This window comes from Patagioenas fasciata, chromosome 1 (genome assembly GCF_037038585.1).
Source record: "Patagioenas fasciata isolate bPatFas1 chromosome 1, bPatFas1.hap1, whole genome shotgun sequence".
Taxonomy (NCBI): Eukaryota; Metazoa; Chordata; class Aves; order Columbiformes; family Columbidae; genus Patagioenas; species Patagioenas fasciata.
This window is the reverse complement of record NC_092520.1, coordinates 15,237,927-15,250,972: the sequence shown is the minus strand read 5'-3', so window position 1 is coordinate 15,250,972 and position 13,046 is coordinate 15,237,927. Positions and strand designations below refer to the sequence as shown.

General features: G+C 35.3%; 1 protein-coding gene across 5 annotated transcripts in view; it reads right to left on the bottom strand.

The window, feature by feature from the left end:
• Positions 1 to 13,046, bottom strand: part of CNTN5 (contactin 5) — a 709,446-nt gene that overhangs the window by 146,709 nt on the left and 549,691 nt on the right. The window lies entirely within an intron of this gene.

Genomic DNA, 13,046 nt, shown 5'->3' with positions numbered 1-13,046 from the left:
AAAATCTTTGATTGTGAGTTGAAAACTAGACTGCTTCAGGTATTCCAAACAAAGCCTCCAGGACATCATAAAAGAAAATGTAACTGTTACATGCTGACACTTTTTGAAAAAAATATTTTATATTTATTTGAATTGCTTTTAAGTCTAAATTTAGCTATAAATACAGCCAGATCTTCTGGCAGTTTAGATGGGGAAAAATACTTCATAGCAGAGGTTTGGACTCAAAGCTTCTATTAATTTCTGCTATCATTTGCTAACTTCCAGTTGCTGTAACTATATAAAGTTGCACTGGAAAAACACCTTTTTGTCAGTATTTCAGGGTGTCCAATTTGAGACATGACAAACACAGACATGGCAACCAACCATAGGTAAAGACCTAGTTATTCTTCAGCCAGTTAAAATCAGGCTGTGAGTTACTATAGTTGTACTCAAACTTCCAGACAAGATGCTCCAAATTCTAGTACTTTATACAGATTCAGAAAATTTACAGACTTGCAGCTGGAGGTCAGAAGGTTTCTCTAATCTTATCTTCTGAATGTCATAACTCACTGAATTTCATTGAGCCTGTTAACATAGTATAGCCCCATGTGGAGTGGTATCCTCGATTTGAATATATCAGAAAGAGAAAAACATTGTTTCCATTATCAGTTTGCTGCACTGATTACTTAACGTGACAAAAGACAGTTTATTTGGAGTGTGTGTGGATTAATCTCTGAGGCATAGTCCACACAATACTCTTTATTGTTGAAAATAGTCCTTTATCACTGTCCCCCAGGGAAGATATCTGTGTATAGAAATGAAATCACCTCTTTTTTTTTCTTAGTAAACAAACCAGATTGATCTTTTTCTTCAGTACTCCAATCATGAATATCTTTTTCTTTTTATAGATAATTGTGGGTTGTATGATAGGTGTGGATTATATGAGCTCTCTTTTTTCTCCTACTATATCACCATAGAAACTCGATATGTTGCTCATTATTAATCTTAAATAACTTTCTTGCTGACTGATGTCAAGCTTTGGTCTCCTGTAGGCTTGGTTTGAGGATTCTTCTGTGCAACCTGTATGGGTCTAATTTATAAAGTTTGCTTCCTATTAGAATTTATTTTACATACAATGAGAAGTTTATAAGAACTTTCCATCCTTACGGGAATGTTTAATACAAATTCAAATAACAAATAGGATATTTCTGTCTCTGCACTAATAAAACTTATCATCTTTAATCCTACCTTTTATGATATTCCTTGCACATCCTTGGCTACATAATTTGATTTTATATACTTTGATAACTATTTGCATATGTTACGAGTAATACAAATAACAATATTAGTTTCTTGTTTTCCCATTTACTAGCTCTTGTATCTCATTTCTATTTGCACATTTCTCTTCGATATTCAAATTTATACCCTTTCTTGACTGACTTTCTGGAGATTTTGTAACTCTTTTGCTGTTTCAGGTTCAGCTTTAAGTGTGAACTCCTTATACGCGTGTCCTCTTTCTGTATAGAATATAATTATGTCATGATTGCTGGCTGCAAAACAGCCACCATGGCAAGGAGTTTCATTCATCATTACCGATCACAGTAGAGGTTCACAGTAGGAATACTTTATGGTGGTAAAGTGCAATACTACCCAGCAATGGCTGTTTTATGACTGAGATCGGTGTGCAGGTTTACTTTATTTGGTGCCATAAGGTTGCCATGCTCAATGCCCATTATTACTTATTTTCCCTTCAGACATGCCGCCAGTCAAATCAGTGACAAAAATGCTTTTGCTCTGTTGTCATGGAAGAAAACTGGTTCTGTTGAACAGAACTGATAACGAGAATTTTTTTCATAGTATATATTTCTGAGAAATCATGAAGACACTAGAAACCATTAAAGTTGTCTCTTTTAGCTGCTGAGATTATCCTGAAATTCATGTATTTAGAAAATTTCTGTTAAATTGCATTTAACTATTTTTTTTTTAAATTTGCTTTTGCGTATGCTACAGAAAGTAACTTTGTACAGCATGCCAAAGACAAATTAAACTTGTTTTTCTCTGGGTGCTTAGGAAACATACTTTTTAAAGTCTCACTTTTTTCTTCATCAGTGTGAGGCAGTAAGTGGAATTTTTCAAGGAAATAAAATTACTTTAGCTGTGTAGTTTAATGATTTCAAAAGAAAGTACTACAACACTGCAAATCACTACTTGCAGACAACTTGTAGTTCTGTTTAATGAACCTTATTTTCCTCGCATAACTTACAAGAGAGGTATAGATTTTACACCTGTAATAAAAATATATCTATACCTATTTCTCCTCTGTGACTTGTGTGAGAATGAAATGAAATAATGAAATATCTCTGAGTGAAGATGTGAAAGAATAAAAATGTGTGGCTGATCTAGTAAACCCATAAAATCTACCATAAAAATCTAACACATGCACATATTGTTCATCTTTTCAAATGACCCACAGCTTTTTAAGAAACAGAGAAACAGAAAAAGTATTTCTATCATTCACATGAATTTAATGTAATATGTATAAGTGTTAAATGTTATAATCATTATAATCCATTTTTATTTTGGTCTCAGCAGACATCTATGGGAATGTTGTTTCCTTGTTCATTATAACCCTGCCCACATTCAACTCCAATGAGTAACTTTATTCAAGTTTCAGCTGAGTTCAAAGATAATATTTTTTCTCACTTTTGGAAATAATGTGTTGAATACTACTGGTAAATCTTTGCACCACCGAGAAAAAAATTCTACTTGATTTCAAAAATACCATAATTAAACCTCTTGTTCATCTGAGCTGAAACAGAAGTTCTAAGAGGTCACTGGTGACTGCAATGGGCATCACTGTGGGTTTATTCACTTTGAATTTGTAGAAAATATCAGTTATACATTTACATTTAGAAGAGATTGCAAGAGTAAACTTTCAGCAGTGTCTTATTTGTGACAAGTGCTATTGAATTTGTTGGAAATTCTTTACCAGTTTCATTGGAAATAAAAATGTTTCAAAACAACTATTGAAAGCAATTTTATATTTTGTCTGTTTGTTTGTTTAATTTCATCTAAAATAATTTGATTAGATCTATAAAGTATATATATATTCCCACACAGGTTTATATCATAACATACCTTGAAAACCTAGAATCATAGAATAGTATGGGTTGGAAGAGGCCTTAAATATCATTTAGTTCCAACCCTTCTGCCACGGGCAGGGACATCTTCCACTAGACCAGCTTGCTCAAATCACCATCCAACCTGGCCTTGAATACTTCTCTGGGCAGCCTGTTTCACTGCCTCACCACTCTCATAGTGAAGAAATGCATACCTATGCATTTGAGACTAGATAAAAATCTTTCACCTTATGCCCTCCAGTCTTGCAACTGTGTTAAATATCTTCTAGTTATTAGAGGATAATTATGTAGGATTACAATGTTGAGTAGTATCATGAAATTCTATTGGGTACTTTCCAGAAACACCCATCAACCATTCACATGATTCTGCCTTTAAAACACCCCATATAAATCTGTTCTGGTCATATGTGGAGATTTAGGAGACAAGATAATACCTTTTCCTTCCATTTTGTTATGGAAATATAATTATTACTTATGAAATATTGCATCTGTGAGTACTGGTAATTTAAAAATAGAATACAAGGAAAGCGTGATGAGTTTGAAGCCTGTGTGTTTGAGCAAGTCCAGGTCTGTAAGTCACATCAACACACATTCATGACTGTGCTAAAAAGGTCTGACACATGTATCGGTGTCATATACAAATGTGCATGTGCTTTCTCACCACTGTTGGCTTGTTCCTCATGGCACAAAGCAAAGACAGTGTGGCTGCTTGGCTGCATGTCCGGATCCAAGTAATTTTCTTCACACTTTAAGTCCTAACATATTAGAGCATCTCTAACATCTAAAATAGTGTTATGGATAATCATTCATTATCTATAATGATTCATTATTCATAGTGAATCATACTCCAGAGGCTTTTCTCTACTAATAGATGAGACCCTAAACTGTTAGCTCAAACTCGTTCTTTAACTGTTTGATAGCTGAAGTTAGATAACATAACTGACAGTTCTGGTGATTTCAAAGGTTTTTCCAAACTGTTAAATTCACGTTAATAATGAACACAAGAGTCATCTGATTAAGGTTTAATCAAACGTGAAACCAGAAGATTCACAAGAAGCAATTTCACTGATTTCACAAGGAGTGAGTAAAGGTGAAAAGCTATTCTGTAACCTTCTATTTCTCCATTTAAAAGTTAGATAATGGTTTTTACTCTTAATGAAATCACAACAGCACAGCTAGATGATGAAACAATTAATAGAAAAGAGCTGAACATCTCCTCTTGTGGATTCAGTGTTGGCCATGTTGCAAAATTCCATATTATATTTTTGTCATCATAGTACAGGAAATGCTACATTGTGGGATGGAAAAGGAGTTGAACTACTACAACTACTAAATAAGGATGGAAATAAGCTCTGTTTTTCCCTCAGCCATCCAGTGACCCTTTTTTCCTATTCTCTGTATCACAGCCTACCTCAGCTCGCTGGCTGAGAGCACTCTGAACTAAGTGGATATCCTTCTAAAATGTATTAAAGACATAATGACAGATAAATTTTCATCAGCCTGTGACTTGATAAAGGCTGTTGAGAAGAGAATCTGAAGCAACTTGAAAAGCAAAAGACATATATGACATCTGCTGTGTCAGTTTGGGGGATAACACACGAAGAATCCACAAATTTAAGGTAGAGGAGACAAATGCTTTGAAGCAGAGAATTTGCTTGAAAAGGTGACATGCTTTTGTCAGGTGTTCATATGCATTCCCAGGGCCACAGTACTACAGTATCACTGTGTTTACTTTCCCTGTGTAAAACTATTTTATAAATGGACTTTCACGTCATTTTAAGCTGTTCCAAACATTGTCCAGGTAGAATTTTTGTAGGTGGCACACTATCTAAGATTTCCTAACTCTTCTGTACAGGTATGGCCAGTGTACGTGCATAGATCAGTTCCAGAGAAGTAGTTACAATGAATCCAGGACTTCCAGAAACAACTGGTCTAGTGCCAGTTACGACACACATGAGCACCACATGTAAATCTGGTATGTCTGTGGTGCACAAGATTGCTTTGAACCTGCTGATCAGCTACAGAATTTGAAGACAGTCAGTGTGACAGTTTCTGGAAGTACTGGATTAAAGGATCTTGTAGCACACATTATTATATGTATTTACTTCTTTATGGGAAATCCTGAAGAGAAATATAACAATGGTAACTCTGGGGACCTACTATTGACAATTGCCAGAATTTCTTTCCTTCTTATCCTCTAAACTTCTGACAGAGAGAGAAAGCCTATATATGTGCTTCTAGATAGTAAGTTTGGAATTAAAAAAAAAATAAATAAAAAATGCTCCTCTATCTTTAAACCTAAAGCTGTGTAAATTACTGAACAAAGTTTTTAGTAGCATTTATAATTTTGCTTTGATGGTTGTGAGAGAGAAAGGGAAGAGATCGGTAGTACTCCTTCTTCAAGAATGACATTCTACTGCTGATAACTTGCAGTTTGGTGTTTTGTTTTGATGTTCCACTTTCCCTATGCTATATGGTAAAACCAATTAACCCAATGTTTTTAGACGCAAGCATGAAGCATTTAGTCAGAATGAGGCAGAATGAGGTCTGGGAGTGCTACTTGAGATTTACCAAAATAATACATTACTATGAATTATCGCAATATTTGTAACAGCATTATAAAGTGTCTGCTAGAATAAGTCCACTTAAAGGGAGGCAGAAATCAATCCAGCCTGAAAAACAGGAACAAAATCCAATCCTGATCCAGCACCTTATGACATAAATTCTTATTCAGTATGAGCTAAAAATGAACTTTAGATTGATGAAAGTCTTAGAAAGATTTATTTGACATAAACAATATGTGCTGTCAAAGAGAAAAAAATCCTGGATCTATTCCTGTTTTATATAAACAAACTCAGCTTGAAGATGCCACATTGATATTTAAAAAGATTCCTTCCTCTCCTCACAAGTTTATCTCCAGAGGAAAGGACATTCCTACTTATAACACTGACAAATGCTGTTCTTCTGAGAGTGTTCATTTCCCTCTTGGCAATGTTTTGTCATCAGTAGACTTTAAGAGTAGCTTCCAAAGCTTCCAGGTTTGGCATCTGATAGAATTAACAAATTGTTTTTTTTCTAAAGTGAGAAGTGGTGTGAAGGAGAATGGAAGAATGGGAGGTTTTGTCCTATGGGACTTAGAAACAAATCTATACCAGTTTTTGTCTCTATCCTGCAGTCTGATCTGGGGTAATTCATTCTATTTTAGTACCCTATCCCACGGCTTTGCCATTTTATGTCTCTTTGACCTGATGAAAAAGATGAACACTGTGGTAAGAATTGCTTTTGAGAGTGAAGGCAAATTACTACCTGTGGACTTCTACACTGTGAATTTGCTTAATACTCAATGACACTAAGATACTAGCGCTTCTTGTTCCCCTAGAAATTCTCTTGTATGTAGGAAAAAAACCTGAATACTTGAATCCCTAGTTCAAACAAGGAATTGGACGATAGCATCTAGAATCATCTGCTCCATTTAACGCAAGCCAGGGATCTTGGCATGTCATTAAATTGTAAGTACCATAATACATTCAAAAGAAAATTAAAAATTAGCTTTCTCTTTGTCTGCAAACTGTATATTAAATCTGGTTAGAATTCCACAGCCCTCCAACCTTCATTTATCAATGCAGTGATTCGTCATGTAGTTTTATACTTTGTTTTGACCAGCGGGTCCCGTATAGGTATGTGTTACTGCCACAGGGTCCAGTGGAAATGAAAGCTGTTAATGTGCTCTGAATGTCCTTAGCATAGAATCAGGTTATCTGTAAAATCAAAGGTGTTTCTAGACGTCAACATTGTTGTGGGAAGAGGCAAGAATTGGTTTATGTTCATGAAAAAGTACAAGACTTAATAATTCCAAAAAACAATACCTAGTAAGGAGCAGCTGCTGGGGCTGAATGGCCGTTCCACTTCAGACAACATTTCTGTTCTCTGTCCCTTGACTGCCAGCCCACTGTAAAAATCTGCTGACATATCCCAAAGAAATGGCCAGCAGAACTGTCATTCTTGACCCTAAAAAGTGAAGCTTGTTTTATATCACAGATGTTAGCATTATTTTATGCTTGTATTATATTCTCATGTTTATACTAAATACAACTCAGCTACTGCTTACGACCTTGAACCCTCACTCATTCTGATGACCCTGGAATGCAGTGTAGTGCAGTTAACAGAAGTTAACTTTAAGTTTTTTATAAAACGTGGTCAGTGCATTAGGTCTGCTGCTCCTAAGTATAATACCAGGGCTGGAGTGAGAGGTAGATTAACAGATTTATATTAAGGAGATTTATGTCAGAAAAGATTTTGATCTCAGAATAGCTGTCTCTAGACTACGGATGAATACCCATTCTGGATGAGTATAAATAAGGCAATATTAGATTTGCCAAGATCAGCCAACAAAAGGCTAAAAGGTAGGGAGAGAGATATGGAAGACTTGGGGCACGGTTTCAACGGGTGGGCTGAAAGGAAAAGCCATATTTTATGAATTTGAAAGCAGAAAAGTTTAAGTTCTGTCCTTTGCAGTTAAGAAAAAATACAGTGCAACACTGTAAACTTCTGTTCACCCATATTGGGGGACCACATGAATAACTTCATATGTTAGCCAGAGAAGTGTACAATCTGTATCCGTGACTTATTGTAAGATTATTGTCCACGAGCCTTGCGGTCCTGGCAGAAATTGCATATAGCTAAAGTCCAGAGGTTGAAAAGAAAGAAACCAGGTGTTATAAAACCTTTGACCAAAGATGCAATTCTTGACTGCCTTTAACTTTCTTCTTTTCTGAAATTCTTCTCATCCTCATTATGTTGTTTGCCAAACACAGACCAGACCTCACAGAAACATCATTTCAACATGTGGCCTTGCAAAGCCTATTACATCTGCAAAAAGATTTGCAATGACTAGAAGCCTTCTTTATAGCCATTATGCCATATCAGTGTCTTAATAAGTGACAGCAGAAAAATAACTTCTTCAATTACTTCATGCAGTTCTCCACAGTTCTGGTCAAATGCCCTTCACTGGATCATAAAGATTTTTTATATTGCCACTTTGATCTTTGCTTAGATAACCAGCTCTGGAGCCCTCAGTACAGAACAGACATGGACCTGTTGGAGAGGGGCCAGAGGAGCCACAGAAATGATCAGAGGCTGGAACAGCTCTGCTTTGAGGACAGTCTGGGACAGCTGGGGTTGTTCAGCCTGGAGAAGAGAAGGCTCCAGGGAGAGTCTTTCAATACTTAAAGGGGACCTATAAGAAAGATGGGGACAGATTTTTTTATCAGGGCCTGTTACGACAGTAGAAGAAGTGCTTATTTTAAACTAAAAGAGTGAAGATTCAGGCTAGACATGAGGAAAAAATTTTTACACTGAGGGTTGTGAAACATTGTCCCAGGTTGCCCAGAGAGGTGGTGGATGCCCCATCCCTGGAGACATTCAAGGCCAGGCTGGAGAGGGCTCTGAGCAACCATGATCTAGTTGAACATGTCCCTGTTCATGGCAGGGGGGATGGACTAGATAAGCCTTGAAGGTCCCTTCCAACCCAAACTGTTCTGTGACTCTAACTATCAGAAACATTGTTTAAATGAAAATCAGGTCAAGGAAATAAAAAAAATCCTATATTCCATGGATTTTAAAACTTTGAGATATTTATTATTATAATTGATTCAGAGTTCTTCGATTCAAGAGAACAGCTTAGAAAATTTCCTATATTCCAAGTTACTATATTTCATTTACTTTTGTGACTTAAATATATGCAATTTTATCTTATTTTTAGTTGATTTCATTCAGAAAGCAAGATTTTAAAATAGACTATGAGCTGAGTTCTTGCAAGCCATATTATAGATGGCAGAAATGTTCATGACTGAGCTATATATCTCTTCAAAACAATGTTTACAATAGAATTATTAAAGCAACATTAACTATAATGGCATGAATAATGTTTCTATCATAACATTCTTGCTATAATTCAGTAATTAAAGCAAGTCAATATCTCTATTTTATTCTTATATTTAAATAAGGATATTTCACAGTAAAAAACATAGTCTTGACATTACTAAAGTGAATTCAGCTAGCAGTTAAAAAGAATATCTATATATGGTGTAGATGTTACTATCATACAGAAGTAGCACAAGTATAAAAGAGTCTCTCAAAAATACAGAAAAACAATGCAGTTTGTAAGAAATATTGTCTGTCAGCACTGTTCTCTATTGATTCTTTTGATTAAAATCTCTGTGTGTTCAGCTATGTTATTACAAAATGACCATAGTGAAAAAAAGGATGCATAAAATTTAATTTTTTAACAAAACAATCCTTTTGGCAGTCTACCTGCCTCAGGGATCCTATTTTAAAAGAAAAGATCAAAAACTTTGATAACCTATAAGTACAGCAACAGCCCACATACTTTAATTTGTTCTAATGAGAAATAAAATATGATTGCTCACTCAAAATTGGCTGTTGGCACTGTCATAACACAAAGTTCTTTTTTTTTTTTTTCCCCCCCCCCCTTTTACCTTGTCTGCAGCCAGAAAACAAGTGAAATATGAGTTTTAAATGGAGAACAAAATAGAAGCTCCTGTATGATGTGATGTACAACAAAAACTGCAGGAAGGGAAAGGCTGAGGTGTGAGGGTCAGGTAGGGTGAGTGCATTATACACAATTGGAGATTAAAAAAATCCATGTGAAAGAGCAGGTGTAGAAGGTTATTTGAAAGGGAAAAAAGAAGTCAACCTAGAGTTGAAGGAAAAAAAGAAAAAAAAAAAGGAAGAAAGTGATAAATTTCTGACACTTCCTTTTTATGATTTTCCTCTGAGGGCAAGGTCTATGCTCACTGAGGAGGGTTTTAACTTACTGCTTTTCATGTGAGCTTGGACAAACCAATCCTATACCATTGTTTGAAGTACGAAAATTTGTTTGTTTTGAGGCTTTAGAAATCCCATGTATTTCCCTCTATGCCTGCTTTCAAGTCCCATGTTAAAATAATAGTATTCAAACCACTTATGAGGAAGTGTTAAAGAAAACTCAGATGAGCATCACTGGAAGTGCTTCACTAATGAATACCTCAAGTGGTGGGAACAGAACTTACATGTCCTTTGATCTGTCAGCACCACTACTTTCATATCTTTTTAATGGAGATCAAAATGAAGACAACAGAATTCTTCCTTTTAAAAAAGTACATGGAAAAAGAAATGAAAGAATTAACGAGTTGCCTCCAGATGTTCTCGGAAGCAAAGTGAAAATGGCAAACTGCTATCACAGAAGGCAGTGACCAAGAAATGCCTTTTCTGGAGCAAGGAATGCTGTGCTTTGTGCAAGTGTCAGCTGGGAAAATGATGGCTTCTTCACCAGAACTTACCCAAAGAACAAGGTCATGATCAGTCCTCCTGATTTAGATATTACACTTAGTTTCTGACATTGAAATGATGTACTTACTAGAAAAACATCATCTGGACAATAAACAAAAACCTCATTACCAATAAGCTCATTTATTTGTTTCACCAAAAATGTATCTTTGAGGATTGTGTTATTCACACGTAAAATTTCATTATAACGCTGGTTAATTTGTTTTTTAATATAGATGTTTTGAATTATTACATTCAGTAATTTTTGAGGATTTTTTTTTAAACTTATTTTATTATTTAAACAATGCTTAATGTAAATCTTACTCAAAATTTAGCAATTATTTAAATTTAAAAGAGGTAGTTCTGTTCTTATGGAAAATTCAAAAAAATAGAAGATGTTAATACTGTTATTTCCAGGTTGTGGTTTGTTTTTTTTTTAATAATTCTTTCAAAAAAAGAAAGAAACAATCCCCTATCTTCTTGGAAAACAAACAAAAATTCAGGTGTTTCTATTAAAAATGGCGTAATTAAATGAGCCACGGAAAACAGGTCTGTATGCTATATATACAGATATATATGAAACCTAGAGCTAACCAAAACACAAGTTGCTGTGCAGATGTGAGAGTGAATATGGCTATAAAAACTACCTTTCAACCAAAGTAGGCCAGCATAAGCACAGAACACAAATTGTGATACATCACTAATTGAAAAATGCACACTCTGATATACAATACAGTAAATTTTATTTGACTCCGCTGTATGTTGTGTCTTCTCTTACATCTCAGCATTAAATCATGGATATATGCAGTGATTTCTTAGCCAATGACTGATTCTCATTATAAGCAGCATTATCTAATACATATAACATCATTTGAGGTGTTTCACTCCTGTGAATTTCACCGTGAATTCTTCAGCAAAGGCTATCCATAAGTGGCATCAGTAACATAATATTTTTACTTGTAATTGGACCGGTTACACATTGCTTGGGTCAGAATAAAATGCTTCTCAGAATTTCTGTCTGTCAAGTAATTAAGACATTTGATTTTAGTTTGTAGACAAAAGCTGCACAGCTCCAATTTATTTAATTCCTACAGCCACAGTGACTGGCAGTTCTAAATAAATGCTATTAATAAATCATTAATCTGTAACTAAAGACTAGGCTCTTTCTGGAATATTTGCCAAATGTCTGCTCCAAGAAATCTCACTGGAACGTCTGTCATTCTCACAATTACAGCAGAAAAAGAAGAGCAAGTGTTTCATACAGCTAAATTAAAGCATGAGAAAAACAATAGCACACCGGTTTTTAAGACTGTAATAATTTCTGTGTTATTTACAATAAGAATTCAAAGTGCCAAATCTCAAAATACTAAATAAAGAAGGAAGAAATTTGTTGCTGATTCAGTCTGGTAATAGAGATCCATGGCAGTGTAATAAGAAAAGATTCTTAAAAGCTATTGGAGATAAGAGATGGGGACAAAAAATGAAAACAACAAAAATGAATAGGAAGCATGATGCACTTCTACCTCCCATCTCAGCCTTCAGGTTTCAAAAGAAGCCAGGAATGTCATCATGTAATTATTACCATAGTAGGTTGAAAGTAATTTCAACTCAGCTGATTTGATTGTTCATTAATGGCTGTGAAAAGAAGATAAGGAATGTGCATGGTAAAAACAGCTACCCATTATAATAGCAGCAAATGGGATCCATTTATTAGATAACCTTAAATTCCTTGATGGCTCAGGTGCTTGTTGGGGTTTTTTTTGGTTGGTTGGTGGGTGGGTTTGGGGTTTTGTTTGTTTGTTTTTTGAGGGGGTTTCATTAGTTTGTTTTGGTTTAGTTTGTTTTTTCTTTTGTTTGTTTATTAAAGGTTAACACCAAGTATGAATGTGGAAATAAATTAATTTAACCCTTTCCTGTCAAACTCCACCTTTCTTATGTTGCTGTTTGAATATTGATTCTTTGAGAGAGTTTACTAAATCTCAGGGTGCTAATCATGGAAGATATCAGTACCTGTGTTTCTTGCCTGTCAGTGATGGTTGCAAAAGACAACATGTGGCATACCTCCTCTTCACTGGAAAGTGGCAGTTGACATGTAAACTGTCAGCAACTGTAATTTAATTCCAGCAAAATGAAGAAAACAGAAACTAACACGTTGCTTACTGCTTCAGCCATAGCCAAGAGTCTAAAAGGGCCTGGTTGCCAACTATTGACCTTGCAAAAAATTGTTTAGTGCTGTTGACAGGAGAAAGCCTGGAGCCACCAGCCCCTACAGAACAGCTCTTTTCTTCATATATTTCAGAATTTCAAAGAATCATTCCATTTATTGCTTTTCTGTCCTCTCTCATACACCTCTTTCCTTATCTTTCCTGCGTAAGACTTGTGTTTTACCCTACAGAAGTCCTTCCCTCACATGTGCTTTCTAAACTACTGCTTACATTTGTGTTAGGTATGAATTTGCAGAAGTCCTTGTCACTGTCTAACGGCTTCCCTATGCGGGCTATGGTCTCCCACATTTTATTTGGACTGGTTTGGCTATCTCCTGTTTCTCCTTCAACTTTACTGGACCTAAATAGATACAATTAAAATATTTTTTCAGAATTT